We start from the raw sequence: 12,858 nt of genomic DNA, 5'->3' as shown, positions 1-12,858 counted from the left end.
GGAAAGAGAAAAACAACGCAAACAACGCAAAGTAGTGCGTGCCTTGCCTCGCGGTGGGAGAGCAAGGGAAGAGAAAAAGAGAGTAGAGCGGAGACACACAGGCCCAGCCTTGCAAAGAGAAAGAGCAAAGAAACAACGCAAAGTAGTGCGTGCCTTGCCTCGCGGTGGGAGAGCAAGGGAAGAGAAAAAGAGAGTAGAGCGGAGACACACAGGGCGTGGTCCCCCAGCCTTGCGCTCTTACTTATAATTATATTTATTCGCGCAACATATATGTACGTGGCTGTAGCCATTGATATACGATCGCGGCGAGGTCTCGGCTTACCGCAGCGAGAGCTGCACCGTAGCGCACTGGAAAAGAGGCACGGAGGAGGAGAGAGAATCGGGCCTCGCGATTTCGGCATTGAACGAGGACGCGGCACAGGTGTAATCGTCAGTGACGGCGAACACACACATACAAAATGACGAGAAGTTTAATTCTTAAGTAATACGCTTCTCTTTCGTCTGATATGGTCTTTTATAACTCTACGATCTTTCATAACTTTATAAGTTTTTTTTGTTATAAAAATATTTTGGGGAAAAAAATTTTGGCTTTTTTGTAGTACTGTAAAAAAAAAAAAAAATTGCGACAACACAATTTAAGAATGTATGCTTAGCTTCATCGTATCTGATAAAACTTAGTATTCTATTATTTCTTAATACATAATCTCTAGCTGCTTAAATTTGTTTAGTTAGCCGAAAAAACATTTTATGTTAATTTTATTTCGCTAAAAATATAAAAAAATCTATCCGAGTCTTCAATTCTCGAGTTTAATACGCGCGTTTCTTTGGATGTTGAACCGTTCTCTCGAAATGTGATATCGTGAAAAAAAAAAGAAAAAAAAGAAAAGGACGAAGTTCGTAGTCGGTCGTAAAAATCGCAGAACGCTCTCTCGGACATCACCTCAGATAAGGGAAGCCTTGACCTTTCTGAGATTTTCGATTTACGGCGCGCGACCAATGCACGACGAATTATATATGGAGCGAGTATTTGTCTTGAAGGCCACGATGGCAATTTAAATAAATCCCAGCTGTGTATTTTGAGGAACTGCGATTTTTTCTTCACGATGAGAGCGAGAGAGAGAGAGAGAGAGAGAGAGAGACGCTCTCCCGTGAAAATTGCTTCAGTTAATCGAATTCAACGATGTCTTAATAATAACGATTTCTCGTACGCGCTGAGAGGCATAAATGTAATACGGCAATATCATAGTAATTTGAACATCATCTTAAATGCTTCGAAGATGAGTACTTTAATAGACCGCGCATGATTAGCGCATTATTAGCGCACGCACGCTGCTCTATTACGCAAACCAGTGAATAACAATTCATATTTTCTGTAAGCAGGCGGTAAATCCGGTTAAAAGTATCGCTTCTTATACTTCGCCCGCTACTTTCGTTTCTGAAAATGTTGTAACGCTGGCTATTAGTGATAATAAAGCGCTGCAAGCGTCTTTCGATGCACTTGCAGGACGCTTAAACAGCTCTCGTGTAATCCGGAATGATCGCGAGATTGGGTCTGGAGAAATAATTCAAACTGGAAGACGATGATTATCGAAGCGATTAATATTTAGTTGCAACACCAACCCACTATATAATTTATCACTTCGCGAAAGTGGATACCGTTTATCGGAGGCTCAAACGACAGAAATCTGCAACTTTGTGCATGACCGCAAAGGGTCGCCGTCGCGCAATTGCCGGTACTTTCGCGGACTCGTTTTTCTCCTTCACGGCTACGAGGCTCTTAATAGGATGTACAAAGACGAACCTAGCAAGCAGCCTACGTACTTCAAAGAAGGAAAGGAACGAGAAGCAGTTGGGGTAACGGAGATCGTGAAATGAGAAAAAGAAATCCAAGAAGGTTTGCGAGCGTTGACCATGGGATACTGCCACCGTTCCAGGTGGTACTCATATACAAATTATGGTAATGACCGATCGATTCCCCCTAGCTCGTCATTCTGTTCTCCGTTCCTCTTTCTTTCTCTCGCTCTCCCCCTTTCCCTCTCTCTATCTACGCGTATCGACGTGGAACCCTCGTAAGGCCGTTGCTGCCCTTGTGCCTTCGCGCGCAATTAGCTCCGTCTTCCTTACATATGCCGGACGAGACTTACCTTTGATATTTTGATCCGATGCGTAACGCGATACACGGATGCGATGCATATACGCACAGGAATTCGTCGATATTATCGGAGCATCGATCCTTTTCTTTTCGAGTATTTCTTCTCGAATATTTGATCTGCAAACATAGTGAGTCATCGATATCTGAAATCAAATAGAAAATATCGAGCCTCAGAAGCTTTAAATAAAGAATTTCTTTCTAAGAATTTCTGCAAGTGACAGTATATATTTTCGATTTGGATTTGCAATTAATAATCCATAAATTATAAATGAGACGTTACAGTTATTTCTATTGAAGTATTATGTAGGCGAAAATAGATAATTAAAAATTAATCTTACTTGAAACAGAATTTTGTTTACGCATATTTTTCTAGTCATCAATTTAGTCATTTGTCTTAATCCATCATTACAGGAAGTTTCTGTCGTGATTACTACAAAATTATTTTCTCCACCTGTGTGTGTGTGTGCACGCGCGCGCGCGTATAAAATACCTGTCGGATCCTTGTCATTCTCTCATCGTTACTAACTTTCGCAGACACTACCCATCCGCGGTTTACCTTTGATATTATAATCTGTCTCTCAACTGGAATACGTGACACGGAACTTAAATCGTTACACGCGCTCGTACGGCGTTTGGACCGAGATAACTCGCGGTTGTTCCGCATTCGCTTTAATTAATATGTACTACGATCGGTGCACTGAACGAAAGACAGAGATGTTTTAAACGCGTTCAGAAACTGTGCGGGGAAAAAAGTCAACATGAAAATATAGTGAAAATATAAAGAAAATTTTGACATGAGTTTTTCTACACAATTTGTAATTTATATAATCTCTTTAAATATTTTTCTATATATAATTAATTTTATAAAAGCAATAGATTTTTTCTCACAGCATGCGTAAACAACACAGCATACATTGCAAAAACAATTGTGTCTTCCTTCTTGTATAAATGATGTGAAACAAGATACTTATACATTTTATTTCGCGAAAGAAAATATGTTACTTGAATACGAAATAAAATCTTATCTCAGTTGTGGATTTTACACGGAGGATGTTCGCTCAGAGAGATGAGTGCTATGTTCAACGCATCTAACAAGCTCGCGGGCGAGCAGCGTCGCAAGCGAAGGAAAGCGATAACATAGTAAGCGATAAGTCGACAGTTTAAGACATGCATCGGCGAATTGCATTTGCGTCGAGTGGCGTTTATTTATGGCGGGCCGCCGTGTTCGCGGTACGCACGTGCGTTTTCTCGCACAAAATGTCACGGAGTCTCGCGTCGCTGCCGCATTACGAACACCGCGAAATAATCCGCGGTTTCACGCGAGAGATAACACGCGTGTGCGTGCCCCGCGCACACAAACACACGCGTGCGCGTTTCCCAAAGGCCTTTCAAACGTTGGCGGTATATCAGCATTTTTTATCGTTACAGCGCGCAGGCCTTTCGAACGTCCGGACGGTATATCAGCGTTTTTATCGTGTAACCATTAGCGCGCACGCACGACCTTTCGCGATCGGTCGATTCGTAACTCCGATTACCGGGCAAGCGATAAAACCTTATGAACGTCGGCTTGATTATGCCTTTTCCACGATCTATAATCGCGATCGATATCCCATACCTGCGTGCACATTGGCAAACGATAAGCGATGTGCTATAAGCGGTGAATCGTGGATAAGCTCACTTATTAACCCTTCTATTATTAGGGTGGAAATGGGATAATGAAGTTAAAAGAATAATTTCTCTATCATATATCAATCAATCTGTTATACATCTTTATTATATGATCTGACAAGGATTATTTTTCAAGTGTTGTTTTTTATAAAGTGATATGAATCAAGTTGCATAAATCAAAATTTAATCGATCGTCTAATTTTAAAATTAATATAATGCAATATTACAAGCTAAATATCATGTAAAACAATATATTAATATATAATTTATAATAATTAAATTCTATGTTACTGAAAAGAAAACTAAAATAATTTCAATATCTTATTATACGATTTCGTCAATCGATTTTATTCTGCAGTTCTTTCTATCAGAAAATGAAAGGCCATTACAAATCGTAAAGCTCGACATTAACAGATACGTCCGGATACGTGCAACACATATAGAACATCGATTTGCGTTGAAAATAACCGGACGTCAATGTTCGCCGTAACACTCGGTGTGACAGAGCATCGCGTTCAAGAGAGTAACGTTGGCTTAGTTCATGAATCAGTATAACGCGTCCGTTTAGTCGTGCATTAGTATACAAAATGTATTCATAAGTCTTAACATGCGAACTTTCGATTGTTCAATCATTGTCTATTGAATGGTGAGTCTTGTGAAATAGTACATTTGTGCCTACTTTTTAACATACATATGTTAAGGAACATTTGAAACGTTAATATCGACGAATTGATCGGGATCATCTTTCCAACATGATTCCGATTTTATGACTTTCAATTAAGCGCATAACAATCTATGAGAAAAAAATATATAATAAAAATTACAGATGAAAAAATAAATCTATGATTAGAAAAAAAAAATTCATAATTAGAAAAAAAAGGCTTAACAAATTTTACCGCGATTATTTTTGATTCAAAATTCTTATCAATAAATTTGCGCGAAAATTAAATATCTTTGATAACATCTATTCCTACCAAATTTATCGGCGAATACATTGAAAGGACACGTATACAATGATTCAGACGAAATACATATGTACAACATATATATATATTATATATTATGTCGTTGCAACTTTATATCAAAATTTTCGAGAGCACTCCATGTTGATCTCGTGTAGATCCGCGATCAATCACGCTTATGTCGCATCATGAATTGCGATGATTAACGAATACATAATAATTAACACGGATCTTTTAATAACGCCTCTATAAAAATAATTAATCCCTATAATAAATCACTAACCGGTTTAGTCTATAACGCCATTCGCATGTCTGTGCATCGTATTTTATCAAATGATATCATAAACTATACTTGACACATAACTCTTTGTGTGCACTCTATTTCAATATAGACTCTGCAGATTAATTACACATTTTGCGATGTTGACGAGATTAAGATTGTAAAGAGATCTTTGCTAAGAAAATGTACAAAAGATTATTCAGACTCAGAGATTCTCGATACAACGTCCTTGTCATAAAAATGACTGTATAATCATCTTCCTTCTATTTGATAATCATATTTCTTCTTTCTATTTGAGAAAAATTAATTATATAATCCATAAGTTTTGTTGATTTTATCGCATTAATAGTTTTTGGATTCTTTTAGTAGCGCATTGATATATTAACATTATTCCTTCATTTGCCTCGCGTGTGGATATTATTAAATTTCCGCATATAAAACTAGCTAATCAAATTACGCTTGCGTAACCGTATAACTGCTCGAAGAGCCTGAGAGTCTTTGGAGAATCTCTCGATAAATCGATAGCTTATATGCGTTCACAAACGTGGTACGATGTTATAACGACAGCAGAGGAGGAGAGAGAGAAACGATGAACTTTTGCTCATAGCAAAGTACCCTCCTTGCAACAGAATCGTAGATCACAGGATCTACCGCGACAGAATTTATCGGCAATCAGTATGATTATCGTTAGGAAAAAAAAAGAAAAAAAAGAAATACTTGCTAATGCGCGCTCGGTTAATCGGGAAAGGATTTCTTGCAAGAACGGCCGTAATTAATAAAAGACTTCGGCCGCATGCACGCATTGTTCCCGCCGTTGTTCGATTATGTAAATAGTATAAAAGCATTAATAAAGTAACGGCAATATGTGTGCACATCGACGCCCTCTTACCTCCTCGTAATAATGCGCCATTTGCATTAATAATAATAACTTCTAGCGATTTTATCGGCGAGATTCCAAGCGGTTAAAATTGTTCGCTACATTGTGGCGTCTAGGATAATGCACCGCCGCAGAGATTGGCCTTTGCAAAAAGATTCTGTTATGATATAATAGAAATCTCTCATTTTCGTAACGTATTTCTCTCCTTTTCTCTCATCAAAGAATATACGATTAAGGATATATCCTGTCGCGCGGAAGACCCTATCTACAATTCTGTTGCGAGAAGAATATTCTACAGCAGATAAAAGTGTTATTTCTACTTCCCTCTAGTATAATGTATTGTTCGCGAAAAATTTGGCATGTAATACCATGTTTGAGAAAGAAAAGAAAAGAATATTCAATTCTTTTTTAATTTTATAGTTTAGAAAGTAATTTTACGATGTCACGAGAGAAATGTCTAAGTAACTTGCTTTGCTAAGAGTTAAAAAAATAACAAAATATTGAAAATGGAATTTTGCCTTGAAAGAGATATTTTGAAAACAGAATATTTAATAATTTCGCGTCACATCCGGAAATTACAGAATTGCGGAAGTCTTGGCGATCATGAATAGATATCATCATCGTACAGGAAGAAAGATTTATCTTAATACGCGTAACACGATGCATCTCTGTATGTGTATGTGTGGCGCGATTATATTAAAAATTTTCATCGGCGTAACTCGGCGCGATGCGCGAATACAGTTTACCATAATTATATAGCGCTCGCGCAAGCTGCGCCGGCTCCGCGCGCGCGCAAAAAAAAAAACAGTAAGACTATCTATATTTTATCAACGTAATTAATATCGGCTGACGGGCATAAACTTCAGCGCAACTTCCAACGAATTAAATGTTACTTACGCATGTAACTTCGCGTAATCATTAACGGCGACTCGCGCTCCAAGAAACGTACGACTTTTCTCTCACACCGACCAATAATTATACTATCTGTATACTTCAGCGTACCGTTAATGTATGTGGTTGCACGTTCGATATGTTACGAAAATTAAACGCATAAACGGCGTATATCGCCGTGACGCGTATTACTCTGTCTAACTCCTGACGTTGCAGGTCGGAGTCGCTGTTATGTAAAATAGATTCGTACTTATATGAATTCTAATACTTTGGTAGGTAACAGTATACACGAGAGGCGCTCATACACATATAATTTCAATCTAGTTATTTGGCGCTTGCAATCCTGTGTGAGAAATACATGTGTAGCATGACTAACAAATAGCTATGCACGCCTTTCGCTACCTTTTCTGCAATTTGAATTAACATTAGCGACAATGAATTATTAGAGCGCAATGCTACCGGTGCGTTTTTAATGTTACCGCGTCAACGCGTATGTTGTAAAATAAAATCTTAAGACACGAACGATCGCATTTAACGCTGAACGTGCGTTGAAGATATGAATCGATGATGAATTTCTTCGTGTCCGCTATCCATTTATGCGAATGAATTCGCGAAAGATTTTCTGATTACACCGAAAATACCTAATATTTGTACCGCCGGGGATGTTAATAACGCGAGAAAATCCGGTCAATGACCTTAATGCAAATGTAATTACATAATGCGAAAAAATGTGCAGATTACCGGCGGTAATCGCCACTTGCTGATAAATATAAACTAGCTAATTTCCATCTAATTACGTGGTATGGAAAGTTTACGGGCGTCGCGCAGACAGTCTCTCCGCGCGACTTTGCGGTCAATAATTGAAAACGGTCGTCCGATAAACCCGCATGTATCCATGCGCGTACTCTTTAAAACGCCAGTCAACGTCGCCGACAATCAAGGTTGCCGCGTTTTCGAAACGGAATTCGAATGCAACGGGAACGAGATGCTTGCGAGGATTGTTATCGAAATACGAAATTGAGAGAATATTTTATAAATGATATAAAATGCGGAAATTAAACAATAAACGACAAAATATTAATCAATACGAAACGCGAATGATAAAGCGGAAATGATCGCAAGAGATCATTAATCAACGAGACGACAATCGATCTGTAATCGACGTATATAAACGATGTGTCGATCGTTCATGGAGAATAGCAATTTGCCAAATTACAACTCACAGTTCGCGCGCGCACGTAAGAGAGGGAGAGAGAAAGGGAGCATGCTATAATTTAAGAAAAGCTGTACAGTGCACGATGACGAAACCATAGTGCAAACACACTGTAATTATAGTACAGTAGGCAATATTTAAATGTTCTATATCGGGCAATAATACCGTCACACTGACATTCCGCGTTTGCGCGTGAATCTACTGCCACCAAGAATCTGATATTTCGTGTTTTTAATCAATATAAATCGCGTTTTTAATCAATATAAATCATTTATAAATTTATTCGAGCAAAAAGAAAATCGATACACATATCGCCTTTTTTAAAATTCGAAACTCTATGTATAATCGCATAATATTTAAATCGAATCGCGCACACAAACATATATAAAATATAGGGGAATTGCAATGTCTTATCGCTGAATTATCGCACATAATGGAAGCAATCGGAACAAATCGCCTGTCATATTGGCCGGATTCTGACTCGAGAATGTCGCTCTACGCAAATGGTATTTGCTTGCGTTCCAATCGCGATCGCATGCACAACCGGTGCAACGTGCGGCCGATGGATATCGTCGCTGTTCGCGAGGCAAAGATTTGTTTTAATGCTCAGCCGGGTCTCGTCGATGGTTGCGGGCCCATTAAAAGTGTTCCCGAGTGCGTACACACGGGGCGTTCCCGATGCGCCTTATTCACGGCATAAACGCACGCGGCATGCAGATTAAACGATGCAGCAGCGAGAGGGAGGCGCGAAATGCGACGAAATCGGGAAGTAGAAACGGGAGGGAAGAGAATGAAAAAGAACGAGAGAGAAAGGCTTATTGCGCGCGGCATAAGCGTAGATTAAAGCGGAACACTAAATTCGCGCGGGTTATGTGCACCCCGCTTCCCCACGTCTACATAAAGAGCGTATACATATATGTATCCGCCTGTTTCTTATCTCAAAAAGCATGAGAGGAGATTCTGCAGAAGCTGATAAATTAGTAATAAAAATGTCACTTGCGGTATCACGTGGGCGGACTTGATGAAAGATCGAAGCACTGGAAGAAAACGAATTAAGACCAGTTCCTTCGACGTAGACAAAATTCATCTGTAGCTGAATTAATTTTTCGTCTATCTCCATGTCGTGTCAAAGAAGAAAAGGCTTTAGAACGCGTGAAAAACACATTTCATCGTAAAGATGCGATATAGTTGACGATGGACAATGTTCTCAAAATTTCGGAGACCATAAGATCGTTTAAGATCATTTTCTTTTATATCATTTTTCACTACAATATTATTGTAATCTTGTTTTTCAATTTAATATGATATATTTATTTTAACTATTTCGTGCGATATCAATGTACAAATAAAACAATGTCACACCAATACATATATTTTGATATATCAAATCGTGCAATATACAGATAAGTAAATAGTTTCATCGAAATCAAATATCACGATAATATAAACATAAGAATCGCGTCTTTTACTGCATGAAATCCTGAAAAAGTGCTCTTCGGATCTGTGTATACGCACCTTCGATTTAATGCACCTGCACCGCGCGACGCGACGTCCGACTTTCGATGTCATAGAGAGGCATTCGAGTAACGAGAGCACACTCCCGCTTTTTCAGTGCTTGCTTATACGAAAGTGACCGTTTGATTCGGGCATTATTCATTCGAGGCGTTCAACCGGAAGCCATATATATAGCAGCGCTCGATGCACATTACGTAAACCATGCTCAATATGTATGTGAATGTTGCCTTTTATAAATTTATATAATATGACGGTTCAATGTGCATAACGTCGCGTTGCGCCATGTCTCGTTAAATTGAATTTCCTCGCAATTATTGTACCGAAACGAATTTTCGCATCTCACGTTTTATCTCAATTAAAATTTTTGCGAAGCTTTCCGCTGATATCACGTGTAATTATATAATTATTTTCGTTTCGCGTTATTACGCTGACGATGGTATCTGATTCGAGCATAGATGGTTGAAATGCTAACAAAAGTATTATAGACAATATATTTTACATGTACAAATAGAGAATCACCATTCTCATAAAAATTTTCGAGAAAGTTGCGGTATGTCAAATAAGTTTGACGTACATGCGCTATCTTTCCGGAAATCCCTACGAATATCCATATCAAAGCACTGAGGCCTAATAATATTTCGTGTCACGGATATTCATGGATTTGTCGTATAAAAATACGCGTTTCATTACATATCAAAAAATTAGATTGCCACCGTGCGCGGAAATTAAAGCGTGGTATCCCTAAAAATATACCTCTCATCAAAATTCGTTATGGCGTACATCGGTAGTCCGTATGAATACCGGGAAGAAGAAGGTTTTCGACAAACGAGCGCGAAGAAGGGAAGGTGGACCGAGACAGCAGGCTAATAAAAGAGCTCACTCTGACATTACTGTCGCAGCAGACGCGAGTGGATACTCGTTTACTCGGAGATATCTGCGGTAGATCTCTCTTTCTTGGCGGCGCACGGGTAGATACGCGCGACGCGGTCTTTTATTTACAACGACAATGACAAACGTAACGACAATTCATGGTTATACGTGTCCCGGCCTCCGTCGCCGTCGTCGCCGCCGCGGCCATAACGCGCGACGTCGTTTTTGTAAAGCGCGATAAGAATTCGAAAAGAGACCCAATAAATCGCAAGGGAAACGCGCAGGTTTCAGCCACAAAAGTCTACCTGATGAAAATGGTAAAAAACAAAGCTATAGGATGACAGAAAGTCGTCGAATCTTTTTTTAGCGCATGTTTGTTTTTCAACACAGACGAAAAAGGATACATTCATTCGTTAATACGTAAAATATGGGCGTTTATAAGAACGTGTTTTTGCGGAAGAACATTATTCACTAATTTTCTCATTAACTGAACGTCAATTCAATGGCGTCTGTTTAAATTCTAAACAGATATACATGGATGTATGTTTGGTGTCCGATGTAAAATGCATGTTATTAATATAAATGTTCAAGTCAAGTACAGTGGTAAAATGGAATCCATATATTAGCAATATCATACGACCGTTTAATACATCCACGTCCAACATATATTATTTTACGTACTCCATCGGACACAGGTTCATCTATCAAATGCGAGGATTCGATGCACATCGTCGTCTTTGCTATAGAAATTGCCAAATAGCTTTATCATTACATACACATTTACATACATACAACACTCTTTATATAAATATATATTTTTATATATTTCATCTATACTCCTTAACCGCATAAAATTTCTGCAAGAATTAATTCTTTGTTTTATTTCGCATTCATGTTAAAAGCATCAATCTGTTTATATACATACGGCGCCATTACAAAATATTTTCTTTTTCATATTCCTGTTAATTTTTGTAACGTGTTACTTTCTTTTCTCCATCTTTTTAAAGTGAGACATCGACATATTTTCTTTTCGAGGCATTCTTCTTTGTTTAATTAGAATTTTACTTATTCAATTATAACTTTTTTAACAATTATAACTTTCACATGTGTGTATTTGAAGACTCATGATGAAGAATCGTTTATATTTACATAATCAGAAAGAAAGATCTCATTATAAAAATATATCAATAGTTTTTCGTTATTATGTAATCTGCGGCTGACCCACACTTCTTTTTACTACTTAAAATTCTGCCAGAATGAACTCGTTTGGCCAAGACATTACGTGTATGTATGTGTGTCCCTTAAAAACCTGTAAGACCTGTTTTATAGTACGTGATGATGGTAATTTAATTATAGCACTGTTTAATCCTGTGAAAATCGTTAGCGACACAACAGATTTACTGCTAATGTAAGGATCTTTACAAAAGCACTGAGATAGAATTTATACGCAATATTCCATACGCATGCAACAACATATTTTATGAAAGATTATATATTACTTGTATTCTATATAAATTTCTGAATAAGATATGAATCGAAAAAAATTATTTTTATTACACGAGAAGTTATTTTATTTCGCATTCACACACATGTTGTTAAAAAACATCAATCTATTTATATATATAATACACATATAACGCCATTACAAAATACTTTCTTTTTCATATTTCTGTCAATTTTTATAACGTGACTTTCTTTTTCCCATCTTTTTTTTATTTGCGATGGTAATAAATGCATCGCTTCTATCGACGCCTAAACGCGATGCAATCAATAATAACAGCAATTAAATAACAATCATTAAAACAAATTTAAACGCTGCGTTTTGTACAATAGATTAGTAATAGCTATTCATAATTATTTTTTGCTCAACCAATTATTGATTTTAATCGATCTTTTCCCCCTAAATGACATATCTCGCATCTCGGCGCGAATCGAAAGCTCCAAATTTTGTGCGGATATAAAATTACTCGCCTCAACGGATATCATGTATATCGATTCGTTAACAATACTAGCTCAAACGCAGGGATTTTATTTGATTAACAGTACCTATCTATCTATCTGCGGCTCTCTTTCCTTGCTCTCGTTTTCGTCTCGTCTTTTCTCATCGAGCATGCGGACGCTCGCCCGCGAGACTCTCGAGCTGGACTGCACACCCGATTGGTCTTGTTATAGGAACGAGATCGACACTCGGGATCGCTTATAGGTGTAACGCGAACGACCGAAAATGGAAAAATGAACGGCCAACGACGAGCCGGTCGTGAAACCATCCTCTTATTTGCGCTAATGCGAACTTCGGGGCGCTCTCCTCGGCTTCGGTAAAATCGCCAATGGAGGTGCCCAAGGTGAAATTCTCGAACGACGACCGGCTTCCAGGCGTTGTCCCCGTCGTCGATCGAGAGAGTTCGTGAGAGAAAAAAAGCGAGGGAAAGA

At 38.2% G+C, this 12,858-nt stretch overlaps 1 protein-coding gene and 1 long non-coding RNA gene across 2 annotated transcripts in view; one reads left to right on the top strand and one right to left on the bottom strand.

Moving 5' to 3' along the window:
* The window catches only part of LOC115241354 (protein grainyhead), a 149,861-nt gene that overhangs the window by 55,042 nt on the left and 81,961 nt on the right, over positions 1–12,858 (top strand).
* Positions 1–12,858, bottom strand: part of LOC115241355 — a 94,432-nt gene that overhangs the window by 77,005 nt on the left and 4,569 nt on the right. The window contains exon 2 of the long non-coding RNA XR_003884890.1: positions 2,145–2,295. This is a non-coding gene — a long non-coding RNA (uncharacterized LOC115241355). The remainder of the gene's footprint in view (positions 1–2,144; positions 2,296–12,858) is intronic.

The sequence above is a fragment of the Formica exsecta genome, unplaced genomic scaffold (assembly GCF_003651465.1).
Source record: "Formica exsecta isolate Colony F162 unplaced genomic scaffold, ASM365146v1 scaffold48, whole genome shotgun sequence".
Lineage (NCBI taxonomy): Eukaryota > Metazoa > Arthropoda > Insecta > Hymenoptera > Formicidae > Formica > Formica exsecta.
This window is presented reverse-complemented; position numbering and strand designations above follow the sequence as displayed.